General features: G+C 36.1%; 1 long non-coding RNA gene across 1 annotated transcript; it reads right to left on the reverse strand.

Annotated features, from left to right (window-relative positions):
* Positions 1-12,494: 12,494 nt before the first annotated feature.
* Positions 12,495-13,339, reverse strand: LOC145559881 (uncharacterized). Its single transcript, XR_014093017.1, has 2 exons — positions 13,114-13,339; positions 12,495-12,697 (listed from the first exon to the last, which is right to left on the reverse strand). It is a non-coding gene; the product is annotated as an uncharacterized LOC145559881 (long non-coding RNA).
* Positions 13,340-20,577: the final 7,238 nt, after the last annotated feature.

Genomic DNA, 20,577 nt, shown 5'->3' on the forward strand with positions numbered 1-20,577 from the left:
CATGGTCTCAGATTTTCGTTGTGCTAAAAACTGGGATGGTTTGGTCTTGTTTATCTCCTTGTGCTGGGCTATTTAGATGGCACGTAATCATAAAATCTTTTGCCATGATGTGTTGTCTCCAGCTGTGATCTTTAATATAATGCAAGACTGGATTTCCAAGAGTTCTTTGGTTCGGGAATTTGGTTCCCTTATTTACTCTTCTGTGAGACCTCCTCATGAAGTCTTGGTAAACTCTGTGTCTTGTTGTCAACAAGGTTCTCTGTGTCTACTTTTGATGCCTGGTTAATTTTTGATGGGGCCTGGAATGTTCAGGACGGTAGTGCAGGGGTAGGTTGGATTTTTCATGATGTTGGTTCGGACTTTGTGATAGGTGGTGGTTCTAGGGCTTTAATTTGTTCTTCAACTCTCCATTCTAAATTACAAGCTTGTTTATCGGCCCTTTGCACTACAGATCGTCGTAGTTTCAAGAGTTTGCTGATCTAAACTGACTGCTCAATTTTGTTTACTCTTCTACGCGATAGAAGTGATCGAGATTTCTTGCATGTGGCTCCTTCAAGATATTAGGATTTTGCTTTCACGATTTTCAGCATGTGTGCTTCGCAAGGTCCCTCGTTAGTGGATTGCTCCAGCCCATTGGTTGGCGGTTCAGGCTCGCCGTCGTAGTGTGCTTATTTGGTCCTTTTAGTTTTTAATTCTTATTTGTTTGTTTTTTCCTTTGTTAGAACTTCTTGTCAAAAAAAATAAATAAATAAAATAATAAATAAATCTCAGGGTGATCCAAAAATAAATCCCTCATATTCAAATCAATCCCAAACCACTTCCTGAAATGACTGATCTTCTCCACCTCCACCATCTTCTCACCAGTCAAACTCATGAATTCATGAACAATAGCAACAGCTCGTTTCTCCAACCCCTTTAAACCAACCTTTGTCCTAAAAGTCTTCTTCAACTTAGTATGATCATAGAAAATGTCAAAAACATGAGGGTACCGACGAAGAAACCACGGTGCACCCCTGTTAAGGTTAAGTCTTTGGACAACCTAGACAAGAAATCAACCGAAACTGAAGGTGGGTTTTTGTTAGAATTTGTCGGGATTAAGTCTTGAATAGCAATTACTTTAACAAGCTTCTTGTAATGATCCTTCTTTTTTTTTTCTTTTTTTTTTTTGAAAACATTGTAATGATCCATATACTTCTTAAATGTTGGGTCTCTTGCCCTAGCTAGATGCTACATATTGTACTGATGAAATAGTTCTTATTGTTGAATTTGAACTAAATGAAGCATTGAGAATTTTAACATGAATTTGGCTGATTGAATAACCATTACACTAAATTCAGATTAAATTCAAGGCTACTGAACCCCAAAATCTGAAGAAAAAACTGAAAAAGAAAAGAAAACAATAATAATAACTAATGAAAATTAAGATACACATTGATTTACCTGAGCGACAAAACTCTTGAAATCAATTTTCTTGAAATGTTTTTTTTTTTTTTTGAATAGTTTTTCTGGAAATGTTTAATTACTCATGAAAATATGAAATCCCTTCCTCAATTCCAATGTGTTAATATGATTGGTATAAATATATTTTATTGTAATAAGATAATACAAAAAGCTGCAGTAGCACATTGGCTAAATCTTAATGAGAAAGATCCAGGTTCGAACCCTGGCTGCAGCAAATTTTAATGACTAATTCACTAACTCACAATTTCATAAACTCAATACATAATTTGGGACTTGTTTGGCATCATTTTTTATTTTCAATTTCCTATTTTTCTTAAAACCAAAAACAGGAAACAAAAAAAACTTGTTTCTACTTTTTTGTTGTCAGTCTTCAAAATTTTTATTATGATTTTAATAAGATTAAATAATTTTTGATTCATTATGTGACATATATCATATACTTTTATACAACAAAAAACCAAAAAACAGAAAACCACAACAATGCCAAACGAACCCTTAGTTCTCATTAACTAAAACAACCGTTATTGGCATGCAACCCCATGTCCAATAGGGTAAACAAAACATAAAAATAATAACCCTAAAATAATCAATAATCCTTCTGTTTGCTATATATTTCACCTGTTTCACATTAAATGACACATCTCATTTATGCATGCATGGTTGCCAACTCATACTTTTAATTGCAAATATTTTTTATTATATATTAGCAAAAGTTAATAGAATTTGATATTTGAAAGCTTTAAGTATGGTTGATATGAATCTAACAAAACCCCACATGATTTGTTTGTAGAAAATAAGATAATAAGTTTTATAAGTGTAATATAGTGTTTTTTTCTTAACTCAAATCTTATAATTTTAAATTAGTAAATAGAGTATCTTTATCAATAAAGCATATATTAACTTTTATCACAAAGTTTCATATTTGGCTAGCAATATTGTGTAGCTAAAGTTACTTAGTCAAGGGTTATGCAATGGATCAGGGGTTACTCAATTAGGGGTTACGTGGTTAAGGGTTACTTGATCGGCCATAGGTTACTTGTTCAAGAGTTACTCAATCAGGGGTTACTTGATCGGTCAGAGGTTACTTAATTAAGAATTAATCAATCATGGGTAACTTGTTCAATGTTTTGGTGTGTGTCATTCGATGGGCCAGCCACACTGAAAATAAGTTGGATGACCACATCGTGTGACGGGGGTTATTTGGTTAAAGGGTTACTCGATTCGTTAGGGGTTATTCTGTTGATCAAGGGTTTCTTAATCGGTCAAGGGTTACTCAATCGATTAGGGGTTAATTCGTTAGGGGTTACCCAACCAGTGTTTTGATGTGTGTCAGTCGGTCACACGGTGTGGCCAGCCACTCAAAATACGCGCTAAATTTTTATTTATATTGAGGTAGCTTTGATTTATCACGGGTGACTTTTGATTCATCAATTTAGGGCCGGGAGACTATTTCAACCAGTATATATTATTTTATTGTACACTGTATTTTTCTTTATTTTAAAAAAAAAGTTTGTGGCTATATCATGGGATGTAGATAAAGAGTATGTTTTATTGATTAAAAAAAAGAGCACATGAAGAGAAATATACTACCTCCGATTTTTTTTTTTTTTTTTTTTTTTTTTGCAACTTTGAAATATTTTATACCTCTCAATAAAAGCCCAAAGTTGCAAAAATTAAAAAATAAAAAAATCGGAGGTAGTATAATCTATGTGATTGTGCATAACTCATTATGATTAAAAAAAAAATGACCAATATATTTGAAGGGAATAACTTAAACATTTATCATATAGATATTTCTAAATTTTTTACAGTATTCAACATTGAATTGAAAACATGATATGGAATGTTGTGGTTGATTATTAGATGTGCAGCACATTATTGTGATTAAAATTGTTACAAAATAGTGAATAATCAATTAATTGTACACTAAAAGATTTCGCTATTATATACTCCCTCTATCCCTTTTTTACATTCATGTTTGTATAATTACACGGGAATTAAGGAACCAAGAATAAAACAAATACTCCCTCTGTTTCACTTTGTTAGTCACATATAGAATCAATCACAAAAAAATAAGAGAATGAATAATATTTGGAATCTTACATTTTAGTACAAAAATTGCTTAGTTAGTTCTATCTTATTAAATGTTGTGATTTTTTTATTTGGAAAGCATCAATTACAATGCTTGTTTAATGGGATTGATGACCAATCAGAATATTTAATTACTGTCATGTCATCTATCCACTAACGGGATTAGAAATTATAAGACCAAATTAGGAAAATAAAATAAAATTTAAAAAGGAATAGATTCAATATGGGTAGATCATTTTGAAACACCCAAAATAGTATATGGGACTAACATTATGAAACGGACACTAGTAGAATAAATGTGATGGGAAGCGGTTATAGGGAAGCGGTTTACAAAATCCGCTTTCCATTAGTTAAATAAAAAAAAAAGGAAGGAAGTGAAATGGCAAGCGGTTTTGGCGCGAACCGCTTGCCTTTTAACTAATGGCCAGCGGTTTGGCCTTGAACCGCTTACCATTAGTTAAATTGGCAAGCGGTTCAAGGCTAAACCGCTTAGCATTTTTAAAAAAAAAAAAGCGGGCTCAATATACACAGTACCACCACTCCATATACCCTTCCTGTAATTTCAATTCACCCTCCTCTCTTCCCAAATTTTTGAGCTTCCCCGCCACCTCCTCTGTGTCTCCCTCGTCCTCACCTCTCTTCTCACTTCTTCACATTCCGGCCACCACCACCACCACTCCATTCATATTCATTTTGATTTTTTTTTAATTTGGCTATTGAAGCTGCGTTTGGGGGTCGTGGGTCGTGGGTCGGGGCTGCTGGTGGTGGTGGGTCGAGGCTGCTGCTGGTCGAGTTTTCTAGTGGTTGCTCCAGGCTGCCGGTGTTGGTGGTGGTGCATGTTCGAGGGTGTTGGTGCCTTCACTCCTCCTCTGTGTCTCCCTCGTCCTCACCTCTCTTCAATCTTCAATCTTTGTTTTTCGTTCTCACTCTCAAATTAGGGTGAGTTCTTGCTAAATTTTAGTTTCATATGTATTAATTAGTATTAATTGTTTGTTATTCCAAAATTTCAAGTTAGGGTTTCAAGTAGTTAATCTAAGTTTCATATGTATATATATATATTGTTTGAATTTGAGTGAATTTAAATGAAATTTATGAATAGAATATATAATAGTTAACATTTTAGTTTGTTAAATGTGGTTAGTAAATTGCAATGTATGAATATAATGGATTGCTATATATATATATATATAATGTTGATTTTTTATATATGTTAATTTAATTATTAGCCCTATTTAAATGAATGAACTTGTTTATTGTTGAATGTCAAATAAATGCAAATAATAATTGAATGCTTGCATCATCATTTTCCTAGATACCCGTTCGAGTCTTTCTCAATAGGAGAAAGTCTTGAATAGTCCCCAGTTGGGACTGTTCTTGGACGTTTAATCTCACTTAGGTAGTGAATGTGTGTCTGTTTTTTGATTTTAAGGAATATCCGGGCTTTTCATTATCTCACCATGTTCTCTGGGTACATATGTAGGTAAGTTATTACCTACATCGTGTACTTGGAGAACTGGGGGAAATGCTGCCGGATTTTCCTTAAAATTGAAAAGTTGACATACATTCACTAGTGAGATTAGACGTTTAAGGATGGGTTAGGTTGGAGTGATAAGGACCTTTTGGGAGCATTCATTTTTATGATTTATGGATGATATATATGCTTTGTACTTTGATTACATAATATATGTTACATTTATCATTGTTTGAAATGTGTTGGTATGTTTAAAGGTAATTTAAATCGTCAATGGATCGCGGTTGGATGTATGGTAGACGTGATACATCGGAATTTTTTAATGGGGTTCAAGAGTTTTGCAAGAGTGCTTCACAGTATCAGCTTAGAACGGGTGTCAATTACCTTTATTGTCCTTGTGTCAATTGTAATAATGTCATAAGGGTCAATAGTGTGGATACCATCATGCTCATGTACAATGTCATGGGTTTAGGCCTCAATATCATGTTTGGGTTTGGCATGGTGAGAAGGGATCGTATAGGGAGAATGTTGTTGGCAATGAGACACATGTTGAAAGTGCTGAGACTCATGTTGAAGAAGAAAATGGGAGTGATGATGGTGGTGAAGGGGATGACACTGAGGATGGTGGTGGTGATGATCACTTGGATGAGATGATGCGTGATGTTGAAGGTGAATTTGGTGACCGACCTGATGTATTTGAGTCATTATCAGAGGCTGCCAAAAAGCCTTTGTATCCCGGGTCCAAAAAATACACAAAACTCTCAGTCGTGCTTACACTATTTAACATTAAGTCTAAGCATAACTGGAGTGACACTAGTTTCACTTCTTTGTTGACTGCGTTATGTGATATGTTGCCAGATGGGAATGAACTTCCTAATTCCTATTATTATGCAAAGAAACTAATGTGTCCATTTGGTTTGGAGTATAAAAAGATACATGCATGTCCTAATGACTGTGTTCTGTATCGAAATGAATATGAAGAGTTGGAGGAGTTTCCACGTTGCAGTAAGTCGCGTTACAAGCGATCAAGCTGCAATAATGCTGGTAGTAAAGGACCTCCTGCCAAGGTGTTGTGGTATCTTCCTATTATTCCAAGGTTAAAGCGTCTATTTTCAATTCCAAAAGACGCCAAGAACCTGAGATGGCATGCTGAGGGAAGAAAGAAAAATGGTTTGTTGAAGCATCCTGCTGACTCTCCACAATGGAAGAACATCGATATGAAGTTTAGGGCATTTGGTGGTGAAGTCAGAAATTTAAGGCTTGGGTTGCGCACGGACGGTATGAATCCATTTGGCACTCTTAGTACTAAACACAGCACATGGCCGGTACTTTTAGTGATTTACAACTTGCCTCCGTGGTTGTGTATGAAACGGAAATATATAATGCTTTCACTTTTGATAACGGAGCCAAGGCAACCTGGAAACGACATTGATGTTTACCTTGAGCCCCTTATTGATGATTTGAGAAAGATGTGGGGCGAAGGTGTTACCGTTTATGATTCCCATAAGAACGAGATGTTTCTTTTGCGTGCTTCCCTTATGTGGACCATCAATGATTTTCCTGCATATGGCAATCTGTCCGGGTACAAGAACAAAGGGCATAAAGCATGTCCCATTTGTATTGATGACACACCGAACGTGTACCTTGACCACTATGGCAAAGATGTGTACGTGAGGACCCGAAGATTTCTTAGGCGCGATCATCCGTATCGTAAGCAGAAAAAGGCCTTCGATGGGAAAGTTGAGGAGGGGGTTGCGCCTAGGCCATTGAGTGGAAAGGAGGTTTATGAGAGAGTGAAGGGTATTCCATGTGTTTTTGGTATAACAACGAAACCAATTGACCCACACACTCTCTTTAAAAAGGAATCAATCTTTTGGAAGCTTGAGTATTGGAAAGAACATGATGTTAGACATTGTCTCGATGTGATGCATATAGAGAAGAATGTTTGTGATGCAATTCTGGGGACAATTATGAACATTCCTGGAAAAACGAAGGATGGCAAGAATGCGCGGTTAGATTTGCAAGAGTGGGGTGTTCGTCCGGAGTTGTGGGTTCAAGCTAAGGTAGGGATGGCGAAGGTTAAGGAAAAGGGAAACGAAGATGGTGGTCAAAACCGTAAGGGGAAGCGCAAGGACAAGGCCACGGGTATCGCAAAGAAGAAAGGTGATGGAAAAGGAAAAAACCAAAAGGTGTATTTACCTCCAGCTTGCTACACATTATCAAAGGAAGAAAAACGGAGGTTTTGTGCTTGTTTGTATGACATTAAGCTTCCTTCTGGGTTCTCGTCAAACATGAAAAGGTTTGGTTCCTTAAATGGAGAATTGAAGTTGACAAGTATGAAATCCCATGATTGTCACATGATGATGCAAGTTTTCCTACCGATTGCACTTTGTGGAATTTTACCAAAGCACGTGAGAGAAGTTATAACAAGCCTCTGTGGGTTTTTCAATACTATCTGCAGCAAAGTTCTTGATCCCTTTACACTTGATGCTCTCCAGGCGACTGTTGTGGTAACTTTGTGCAAATTTGAGATGTTTTTCCCACCTTCACTTTTTGACATAATGGTGCATTTGATTCTGCATTTGATTCGTGAGATTAAGTTGTGCGGTCCAGTATTTATGAGGTGGTGCTACCCTTTTGAACGACACATGGGTACATTGCAAGATAAAGTAAGAAATTCAGCCCATCCGGAAGGCAGTATGATACAAGGAATTGTGTCCGAGGAGATTGGGAATTTTATGGTAGAGTATGTTGCCGTTGCCGAGCCTATTGAGCTTCCTACATCCCGACATGAAGGGAGACTTGATGGTCATGGCACAATCGGGTCAAAAAGGATCTGGGCTGCTCGAGATCAAATCATGCAAGCTCACTTATTTGTGCTTCATCATATTGCGGAGGTTCACCCATATTTAGAAGAGCACATGGATAGTTTGCGTGTTGAATATCCATCAAAAGGGGAAAGAGCACTAATGCAGTTGCATAATAAGATGTTTGTGAAGTGGTTCCATGATCGTGTGATGCGTCAATTGGATGAGACTGTGTCTGATACAATAAAGTGGCTAGCTTATGGTCCAAAGGAAGATGTTCATTCATTTGAGGGATATGATATAAATGGGTACACATTTTGGACTGAAAGTCGGGATCAAAAATCCTCATCGACTCAAAATAGTGGTGTCACTCTTGTGGCTTCATCAAGAGAGTTTGCAAGTGCGAAGGATACATCACCAGTTGACGCACTATTATCATACTATGGACGAATTCAGGAAATATGGGAACTAGATTACCGTGACTTCAAGGTTGGTCTATTCAAGTGTAAATGGGTCGATAATAATAGGCGCAACGTGAGAAATGATGACTTCACTCTTGTAGATCTTGGCCACTTGCGGGATAGTCTTGAACCATTCATCCTTGCATCTCAAGCTAAGCAAGTGTTCTATGTAACTGACCCGTCCGATCCAAGATGGTCCATCGTCTTGTCTGGCAAAAGGAGAATTTTAGGGGTTGGAGAGGTTGAGGACGAGGAAGAATATGATGCATTTGATGATTCTCCCCCTTTCACTACTCCTACACTTGATGTAGCAACTGATGTAGATGATGATGCTACTTATATTCGATCTGACCACAATGAGGGAATACACGAATGAGGTACTTTTATTAATGCATGTTTTATTTACTAAATATCTTATGCTCCAACAAGTTTGTTTTTATTTCGGGAAGTGTTTTATTTTTTTTGTGTTTTCAACGTATAAGCATGTAATATTCACTAAATATATGAATTGTTTAGAGGATTATATGTGAATTTGTTATGAAACCAAAGAAGTTGGGTAAGTGTTTGTCTTTCATCGTGCTTGAGAATTGATTGCCATTACTGATGACTAACAACATGCTTTGCTTGTTTACTGTAGGTGTGCACATATCATGGATCCTGATGAGAACCTTCATTCTGATGAGGATATGGATGATGATGATGGTGACGAGTTGTATGATGTTAATAAGGAGACGGATATGGGGGAACCGGAAGACCAAGCTTATGACCAGTTCCAACATAAGCTTGATGAATTTGAGCGTATAGCTGAAACTGCCCCACCTATTAATGATAATGTGGTTACCGAAGTTGTAGGTGATTCACATTGTGAAACTCAAATGCAAAGGCAAGTGAAAAAAACCGGTGGTGGAGGAGGGGTAAAGCCACCGGTGAACAGAAAGAGTAGGGGTGCAACTAAAGCTTTCAAGAAACCCGGCGTTCCTATGGTGCTTGAGTTTGATGAGTTAGGTCAACCTACTGGCTAATGGCATGACAAATTTTCTAGTCAAGTTGGCATTCTATCTCGTAAAATACCAATCACACTTGAGTTTGCCGAGATACCTCACGGGTTGCTTCAAACATTTTGAGACGATACTATGGTAAGTATTTATTGCAATCAAACTTTTATTTTAAATTCATATATATAAAAAAAAAACAAAAAAAAATTGCAAAAACAACCCCCTGGGAAAAAAAAAATTGCAAAAACAACCCGAGGGCTACAGCCGGCAGCTGCCCGGGGCTGCTGCCTTAGTGCTGCAGCTGCCTGGGCTGCTGCCTGGGTGCTGCAGCTGCCTGGGCAACAGCCTAGGCTAGCTGCTGCAGCTGCCTGGGCATGCTGCCTGGGTGCTGCAGCTTCCTGGGCAGCAGCCTGGCCTGCTGCAGCTGCATAGGTGCCGCAGCTGCCTGGGTGCCGCAGCTGCCTGGGCAGCAGCCTGGGCTAGCTGCTGCAGCTTCTTGGGCATGCTGCCTGGGTGCTGCAGCTGCCTGGGCAGCAGCCTGGGCTAGCTGCTGCAGCTGCCTAGGCAGCAGCCTGGCCTGCTGCAGCTGTCTGGGCAGCAGCCTGGGCTAGCTGCTGCAGCTGCCTGGGTGCTGCAGCAGCCTGGACTAGCTGTTGCAGCTGCCTGGGCATGCTGTCTGGGTGCTGCAGCTGCCTCGGATGCTGCCTCGGCTAGTGCCTTGCCCGATTGTAGTGTTTTTTTTTTCCATTTTTTTTTCATTTTTTTTTCTCTTGCCTAACGTGGATGTTTGCGCCAATTACAGAGTATGTTCCATATTCCTGATGAGCCGGCCTAGAGAAAAGTCTTTGACTCTTTTGTACAAGAGAGATTCAAAAACTTCAAGAGTTACTTGAGGTCGAGATGGATCCATAAGAGAAGAAAGAGAAGACCAAAGAAAAATGTGCCTGCAGATGGAGAAGAAGAGAAACCTGATAAGAAACCGTGGGATTTATATCCACAAATAACGGTGGATGATTGGGAGAAGTTTGTGGAAAAATCTTCCACTTAGACCGCACTTGTATGTTTTTATTTATCAATAGAGTCGGCTACTCATATTTAGTTTCTTACAATGACTGATGCTAACATATATTTCTGAATGTGTAGGAAAAAACCGAACAAGCTAGAATCAATGCCGGAAAAAAAATTGTATAACCATCATATGGGTTGTAAGACCTTTGCGGAGTCAAGACCAAAGTGGGTCAAAGCGGGTCTATACCCCAAATCCATAATGTCATCAAGTGATAAACCACTTTCTTCCACGGTGACAACTTTGGTTAATCGTGCAATTGACTGGTGGTGTGCTATGCATGGGTTGGACAAGGAAACCGGCAAGTATGTCATGCAACCGGATAAGAAAGTAGTAGCAGATGCACTTGTAAGCAAATTTTTCTACTTATTAATTGTATTTCCTTGTCAAGTACATTGTACTTAGATCTGATAAATTTTTATGTGTTGTTAAAGCTCGAGCATACTTCGGAAGTGATTGAAGGCAAGCTGACTCCAAGCATCGCACATGATCCTTTCACCTTAGCTTTGGGAAAACCATACCACCCTGGGCGAGTAATTGGTTTTGGCGGGAAACAACTAGGGTAGGAGAAGGTGATGGGTTCAGAATACACCAAATCAGCAAAAAGCAGATCAAGTGTTAATTTGCCACATCGAATTGATGAGAAGGAAAAAGAATCAATTAAGGCGGAGATACGCGCGGAGCTGCAAGAACAGATGCAAAGTCAATTCAATGCCATTCTGAAGCACATGAACTTGCCGCCTTTTCCATTTCCCTCGAGTACCCCAGTAGACTCATGTAGTCACCCAGGAGGCCCCGAGGACGATCCAGTAGTTGAGAGAGACGTAAATTTAGTACTAGGACGAATTACGTCATATGAAGTTCGTCTAATGAGGTCGTTTGCATGTTTAATTATTTTACTTTTGCAGGATCCAAGTCCTACGGATGCAGAGTCACTAAAGAGAGCAAATCCGATGCCTGAACCTTTCCCAGATGTTAAGGTGAACTTCACTACCTAATCAGCTTTTCTTATGTTAGGCTTTCTTTTATTATTTCTTAACTTATGTCCTAACTCCTAACCAAATATGTAGGAAGAGACGCCTTGTGAGCTTCTTCACCCCGGGGAAACAACCGGTGGACAGTTGTAGTTGGTGGGGTATGGTAGTGCACAACCTTTTGACAAGGTGCATTTTAAGTCTAATACTAGCACCCATTACATCTCGGTCGGGATCGATTCTATAGTTGCTGGGTTTGAGGACTTACCATTACCGGTGCTTAGAGAGGAATATGATTTTTTTAAGCTGCGTGACGCGGCCGGGAGCTTTGTGCAATGGCCACGTGATCGGTTGAGGTTGGTAGGAGGGGTAAGTAAACAATACTTGTATGTAACTACTTGTATGTAACTAGATTAACATGTGCTTTGTGCAATGACCATGTTTTTTTATGCTACTAGATTACTATGGAAATTCAGTCCCCTAAAAGAAAGAAGGTGGAGAAGAAAAAATCCAAGGAAGAAGGTCCTCCGAAGATGGAACAAGGACAAGTGTCGAAGAAGAGTTCGAGAGCTTCATGTACTCCACTAGTAGAAGCCAAAGTCCTTAGGTCGCTTTTGAAAGCATGTACTTTTCTTCACAACCGTGCTAGTGAGTTGCCTACGGGTACACATATTCAAGTGAACTTGCCTAAGGCATTGTTCCACTATGATGAGGATGCGATCGCATACATTTCAAGAGAGGATGTGACGGAATTTCTAACCGGTTTCATGCTTAACATTTCCACAGTAGGCGAAAATATCATTTGGCCACCGGTTCAAAACCCCCCTATGCCACCGGTTTTGAACCGGTGGTCATTTGGGGGGTGGCAATGACCACATGCAAGGCCACCGGTTCAAAACCGGTGGCAAAAAGGGGTATTGCCACCGGTTAACCGGTGGTAATATTATTTATTGCCACCGGTTAACCGGTGGCAATTATCGCTTCGCGCGTTTTTTTTTTGGTATTAATAATTTTTGCCACCGGTTAACCGGTGGCAATAACATGTACACATAATTTTTTTTTTTTTTTTTTTTTTGTCTTTTTTCAAAAAGAAATATAATAGGACAATTAAGTCAAAAAAAAATTACAAACATCAAAATATAAACCGAACAATATCAATCCATATATATAATCGAAAAATTACAACATATAATTAAAAAAAAATTTGCAATATACATCAATATTGTTGAACAATTACAACATATAAATTAAAAAATAAAATTACAATATAAATAAAAAAAATTACAACATCAAAATCAAAAAAACGTCATATGCATCTAAATCAATATTCCTGCATCTTGATTCTTCGATTTAAGATCTAAATCAATATACCTGCATCAATTAAAACAAAAAAAAATAAATCAATTAAAATACATAAGCTGCGAAAAAAATACTCAGAACACTATGCATGTAAAAAAAAACCCTGAAAAAGCATGTACCATGTACCCATAATTAAAACCGAATTAAACCCAGAACAAGATCGAATTAAAATCAATAAAAATCGAATTAAACCAATTTTAAAACTCAGAAAATTCGATTTAAAAACCCAGAAAAATTCGATTGAAAAACTAAAAAAAAACCCAGAAGAAATCAAATAACATCGATTAAAAACACATATAAACTCAGAAAATTTTATTTAGCAATCCAGAAAATAAGTTCTATTGAAAATCCCAGAAAAAAATTTGATTTAAAAGCCCAAAAAAACCCAAAAGAAATCGAATAAAATCGAATTAAAATCAAACCCTAACCTCGAAGATAGTTGGTGTTGCTCATGCATGTGTTCGTGGTATTATTGTTGCGGTGGTGGTAAAATCGGTGGTGCTCATGCATGTCTTCGTGGTGTTATTGATGCGGCGGTGGTCTAGGTGGTGGTGGTGGTGGTGGAAATGAAAGAGAAGATGGAGGCGAGAAGGAGATCGAAGAGATCAAAGGAGATGAGAAAGAGGAGGAGAACTGATGGAGACGAACAGATGGAGGGGAGTGCAGGAGAGAGAACGAGAAGGAGGAGGAGAGAGAAAGGAGGAGGAGAAAGAAACGGCTGATGTGAGAAAAGAATTGGAGAGGAGTGACGAGTTAGGGTTTGGGGTTTATAATAAAGGGGCGATTTTTTTTAAAAAATATATCAAAGCCACCGGTTTTGAACCGGTGGGAATAATATTATTTCTACCGGTTTGGTTTGAACCGGTGGCAATACTATATCCCCACAATCCCGCCCATTTTTCCCCTTTTTTTCCCACCGGTTTTTTAAAACCGGTGGCCATTGAGCGGTGCCTTTTTGCTTTTTTCTACTAGTGCCATCATTCAAACTTTCATGAGGTAAATTAACGAGACTATTTCTAAACATATTGTATTTTTTATATTTTCATACCAAAACAATGCAACTAGTAATTACTTGCACACATTACTTTCTTGAAGGTCACTACAGGAGCTCCTTGCTAGTAAACCCGATGGTCAAGCAGCAGTTGGGTGGTTATGCCCCGATCAGACCTCCGTAACCAAATTCTTGCATAACCCTCGTGATGTGATAGATTACCTTGAGCGGGCTATTAGAGAATCAATGCGTGCGGGAAACAAGTTCTTATTAGCCCCTTGTTTTGAGGAGTAAGTTTAAATATATCACTCTTAGTTTGTTTGTTAAGTATAGATGTTGACGCATAACAATTGATTGATGTGATATTTGCTTTAATATAAATGTAGTCTACATTGGAGCCTTATGGTGATTTGTGTTTCCAATAACACAATCTACTACTTTGACTCGGCTCGTATATGGCCACCAAGGAAGTTGCTAGTGAATAACCTATTGAATAGGTACATACCGCTTCCTATTTATTGTTTTGTATCATCACTTAAGTGATTGAGTGGCTATGTTCCTAAATCGTTTGTTTTTTATTTTTTTGAAGTGTTATTAAGAAGTTGAACTGTCGTTCGGTTGCGGGTCCCACGTGGAAATATGCGAAGGTAAAGCCTTGATATATTGATTTATTTAATAAAATTGCCTTGAGTTTTTGCTATGCATGACTACTTTAACTTTGTGCCATTTTAGTGTGCGCAACAAGACAAAGGCGTTGACTGTGCCCTCTACGTGATGAGGTTTATGAATGACATAGTCAATAGGTGCACTGAAGCCCAACACATTGAGGAGGTACTTGTTTTTACTTTTTCCCGGTTCGATTTCGGGTAAAAGCCGTCCTAAAACTAAGTATAATGCTAATTTTCTATGATTTCAAACATTAGACACCTAAGACTAGTTATAATTGACATGTTATGATAAAGAAATTGCTCATTAGATAAGAAATGTAGAAACCGGGCAAAGTAATAGTGAAATAGGCGATTTCGAGTAAAAGCCGTCCTAAAACTAAGTATAATGCTAATTTGCTATGATTTCAAACATTAGAAACCTAAGACTAGTTATAATTGACATGTTATGATAAAGAAATTGCTCATTAGATAAGAAATGTAGAAATCAGGCAAAGTAATAGTGAAATAGGTGATTTTTGATAAAAGTCGTCCTAAAACTTAGAAGAATGCTAATTTGCTATGATTTCAAACATTAGACACCTAAGACTAGTTTTAATTGACATGTTATGATAGATAAATAGCTCATTAGATAAGAAATGTAGAAAACGGGCAAAGTAGTAGTGAAATAGGTGATTTTTGGTAAAAGCCGTCCTAAAACTTAGAAGAATGCTAATTTGCTATGATTTCAAACATTAGACACCTAAGACTAGTTGTAATTGACATGTTATGATAGATAAATAGCTCATTAGATAAGAAATGTAGAAACCGGGCAAAGTAGTAGTGAAATAGGCGATTTTGGGTAAAAGCCGTCCTAAAACTTAGTTGAATGCTAAATCGGGCAAGTTAGAATGATGTTTGAAATATTTAACATATATACATTATTATTTTTTAATTATTAGTTTGAATTTTACGTAATATATGAATGATGTTTAATGTTTGGTATTTTTTTGTTTTCAAAGGTTTGTAAAAGGGAAGGCCCTTTGACAAAGGAAGAAGTTGATGAAATTCGCGACATGTGGGCTTTTTTTGTGACATTTGATGGCATCTAGGTAGAATATATAAAATATATGTGTTATTTAGATTATGACTTGGATTGAGTTTTTTTTTTTTTTTTTTTAATGAACAATTAATATTTAGTTACCGTATCTTTTTTATTTATTTTATAGTACGTAAATCCATATGTAGTACATTGTATTACTTATTTGTAATTAGTACTATACATTATTTATGAGTTTTATATATGTTATTATTATTATGCATTTTATTGTTATTGAATTATTATTATTCCAAAATTTGTAATATTTTTAATTAATTATTATTAATTATTAATATTAATTAATATAATAATATTAATTAATAATAATATTAATAATAATAATAATTTTAAAAAAAACTGGATTAATGTGCTTATCAAAACAGGTCACTAATAATATTATTATTATTAATTATTATATATATTCAAATAAAAAAAAATTAAAAAAAAATTACAAATGGGAAGCGGTTTGGCGCCAAAACCGCTTGCCATTTGCACTGCACATAATGTTATCTGAAGTGCAAATGGCAAGCGGTTTTGGCGCCAAACCGCTTGCCATTCTCCCCAAATGGGAAGCGGTTCTGAACCGCTTGCCATTTGCTTGGCAATTGGCAAGCCCCCTAAACCCATGCGGTTCAGAACCGCTTCCCATTTGGGGGTTTGAACCGCTTCCCATAATGTTTTTTCTACTAGTGGGAGGGAGTAACAATAAAACAAAACACAATGGGAAGTACAAAACATTAAATGATGTCTTTGAGTAAAACAAAGATAGATTAAATTTAATGATGCCATGTCATCAATCCTTTGCAAAAAAAAAAAAAAAAAAAAAAAAAAAAAAAAAACCCAATATCATGCTCCTACTGAAAAATTAAGAACCAATCATATTCATCTAAATTTAGGCACAAGGATTTTGAATTTTTTTAGGGGGGAAATAAGAGTGAGAATATATAAGAAAGTAAAAGTGAGCATTAATTACAAAACAGAAAAAGAGGGATAATTTGGGATATTTGGAAAAAAAAATATACTTACTAAAAAAGGAAAGGAGGAATGTAATTAATTTTGGAATACCCAAAAAGAAAAGCAGGAATGTAAAAAAGAGGACGGAGGGAGTACTATGATAACCAATAGTTTAGATTGGTACTATACTAGTTGAACTACTTACAAAAAAAAAGTTTGAAATAAATGAAACAAAATTTGAGAATTTTTACATCAATTTGACTAATTGAATTACTATTTCGTTAAATTCAGGTTTTCAAGGCTACTAAACCCCAAAATCTGGGAAAAACTTGTAAAAATTGAAAAAGTTAATGTAAATTGAATGAAATTAAGATAAACATTGAATTACCTGAGTGAGAGTGAGAAAGTCTTGAAATCAATTTCTGGAAATGTTTCATTACTCATAAAAATAAGAAATCCTTTCCTCAATTCCAATGTGTTAATTTGATGCTATAAATATATTTGATTGTAACAACAAAATACAAAAAGCTGCAGTAGCACACCGGCTAAATCTTAAAGAGAAAGATCCAGGTCCGAACCCTGGCTGCAGCGTATTTTAAGTTTTTTTCAATTACAAGCTTCTTATATTAATATTGATATAAATTGTTATTTTTGTAGATTGTTATCACTTACACTTTGTTTGGATAGGAAGAAATGGAAGGAAAAGAAGAGAAGAGAAATGGAGGGGGACAAAATCTCTTGTTTGGGTAAAAGATTGAGGGAAGGAAGGGGAAGGAGAGGGAGGGACCCATTTTCCCTTTCTCTATAATAACCATAATCTCTCCAAAATTGGAGAGATTTGGAGGGAAAATGGAGCGCACCTCCCCCTTCCCTTTCTTTTCCCTTCCCTTCCTCCATTTTCCCTCCCCTTCTTTTCCTTCCTTCTTTGCTATCCAAACAAAGCGTTAAGCTGCAGTAGCACATTGGCTAAATCTTATAGAGCAAAGATCCAGGTTCGAACCCTGGCTGCAGCAAATTTTTAGTTTTTTTAATTTATAACGCATTGTTTGGATAGCAAAGAAGGAAGGAAAAGAAGGGGAGGGAAAATGGAGGAAGGGGAGGGAAAAGAAAGGGAGGGGGAGGTGAGCTTCATTTTCATTCCCTTCAAATCTCTCCAATTTTGGAGAGATTATGGTTATTATAGAGAGAGGGAAAATGGATCCCTCCCTCTCCTTCCCCTTCCTCCCCCCAATCTTTTACCCAAACAAGTAGGGGTGAGCGTAGCAGGGTACCCTGTAAAAATATCAGGACCCGGAACCGGAACCTGTTGCAACAGGTTCCTAAAAATAGGAACCGGAACCGGAACCTGTTGCAACAGGTTCCTAAGAATTGGGAACCGGAACCGGAACCTGCAGGTTCCGGTTCCTAAACAGGGTACCCTGTTTGTCAAAGTAAGCTTAATATTTACTTGATAAATTGTGACAAATTTATTATTTTTAAAATAGATGATCACAATAAATGCTTACAACTTTAGTATAGTACTTCAAATATAACAAACCAACACTAATTGTCTAGAATATTTAATACCATATAGGTTCCGGTTTCATGAACCCTATAGGGAACCTGTACTAACAGGGTACCCTACAGGTTCTAGATCCAAAATTTTATTACCCGGAACCGGAACCTGTTGCAACAGGTTCCTAATTTTATTACCCGGAACCGGAACCTGATCAACAGGTTCCGGGTTTGGAACCTGCGGTTCCGAACAGGTTCCGGTTCCATATCAGGGTACCCTAAATTTTTGCTCACCCCTACAAACAAGAGATTTCGCCCCTCTCCATTTCTCTTCTCTTCTTTTCCATCCATTTCTTCCTATCCAAAGATAGTGTAAATATAAATACGACAACAGCTGCAGTAGCACATTGGCTAAATCTTTATTTTATTTTTTTAAACCACATTGGCTAAATCTTATGGAACAAAGATCCAGGTTTGAATCCTGGCTGTAGCAAATTTTTTATTTTTTATTTTACTGCTTTAGACCATTTAGGGGTTGTGGGGTGGAGGTACTAACATCCAAATTTTTTTATTTTTAACGCAAGTACTAAATACAGGACAATTTCACCTAAATGTGACAAAGTGCGTAACTATCTTTTCTATAGTTATTAGATTAGGTCCCGTAACTATAGTTATAGATTATTGATTGAAAAATATTATAATCATAAAAGTATGTGATAGTTTAATTTGGTATTTGAATTTTTTTTAATCGTAGCTTCTAATACACAACTAAAATAAAAGCAGGTAGAAAATCTAAGCATTCTTTTTTCTTGTTGTAAAATAGGTCACAAAATATTTTAAGAATATGATATTTGGTTTATAGTTGTCCAATTTTTTTAAAAAAGATTTTAATATTTTAATATAATAATTATCACATTAATATGGAATATGTATAAAAATATATATATATATTATTTTTGTAAATAATTTGTTTAATTATAAGTAGATTATTTTAATTTAAAAAAATTAACCTAAAAACGCATCAAGAGATGACACGTGTCATTACTGGTATGTCTTTTAGGATATAGTTATTGATTTGACAAAATTTATTTTTAGTTTTGGTCATTTTGTATTATAGATAAGGGAGAACTATTGTTCCAATGTATTTCTGTAGTAAAAGTATAGATAAGAATTTCTCCAAAAAAATTGTAAAAAAAAAAAAAGGTAAGAATAAGAAGCATTTGCAGAGAACTATAATAAAAATAAAATATTAGAGAAAACATGTTTTTTTTTTTTAAAAAAAAAAAAAAATGCTAAAGAATGCTTTTAATTAGAATAATGGCTCAATCTAGTTTTCATTTTTTTTTAAAATCATGTGATATATGTCATTTCATAAATTAAAATCTGGCCTTGTAGGGTTGTGAGACAAAATAAAATGTCTCACAACATAAAATAATATAGCAAATGTACTAGGAAGAGGGAGAAAGGAAGAGAGTGATAGAGAGAGTGAGAAAGGGTGAGGTATGGCCCACCTATTTGTCAGAAATGGTTTCACGTGTAAAAAGGACAAAAAAAAGTGGAACGACAAATACTGAGAGTATGTTTTGTACCACTGATGATTTTTATAAGTATCACTAAAACTGCATTTAGTACCACTGGGAGTGTATTTTGTACCACTGAGCTCTAATGGTATAATTTAACAGCCTAATGAGACATTTAAACCTTTTTTTTTAAATACCACTTAAATTATATTTTGTACCACTGAGAGTATATTTGTACTACTGAATTTAAAGTGGCAAAACTTAAATCCCGCTTAAAGTGACAAACCTACCCTTGCGAGACACTTCTAAATTCCTCAACCCTCCGTTTATATAACCTTTATATGTTGATATGCTCATATTTGCCGTATTGCGTGCTACGGTACTACCGGTTAAAGGATAAACGAAGTATAACTAATTGTATGGTGCATAAACTTATGCTTCCGAAATACCCCTTTAATTCTTTTTATTATTTCCACTTTTTTTTAACAAAAATAATTTCAAAAAGGAATTAGTCAATATTTTTTTTTTCTTTTTTTTTTTAGGCAAAGTCAATACTCAATAGTATCGATTTTTTATTATTTTTTTTCCTATCTTATTCAACAACTTGCACAGATTTTATACTAGCTAGTATTTGTATGATACTATGATTTGATTATTGGCTGCATCTTTTTTTTTTTTTTTTTTTTTTAAGAAGATTATTGGCTGCATCTTGAATATTCATAATTGACTTTTTTCTTAAAGTTGTTCATGTACGGATCGGATTGGTTGATTATGTCTCAAACTCTCAATTGATCAATTCAATCCGTTCAAAAAATAAATAAATAAATAAAATAAAAAATTGATCAATTCAATGACTCCGTAAATGTGTACAGCTCAATCTATTGTATTGTTCTTTTAAAATACTCCTTATTTTTAGTAGTTGCCCATTTAAAAAATACAGTAATTTGAAAAAATAAAGGCTTGACCACAGTCTCATAATGCAATTTTTATGGTACACTTCGGGGTGCACTATCTGCATGATATACCGGGAAGTAAAGAACAAGACACACATGTATTAAGACTGTGAGCATAAAAAGAACATTATGTATATTGAAATTTTTTCTGTGGAGGCGGATGCACGATACTCCGTGCATCCGTTTTCTCTTTAAAAACGCGGAATAAACATTCCGTTGTTCAGTAAAGAACCTATA

This window comes from Chenopodium album, chromosome 9, assembly GCF_948465745.1.
Source record: "Chenopodium album chromosome 9, dcCheAlbu1.1, whole genome shotgun sequence".
Classification (NCBI taxonomy): Eukaryota; Viridiplantae; Streptophyta; class Magnoliopsida; order Caryophyllales; family Amaranthaceae; genus Chenopodium; species Chenopodium album.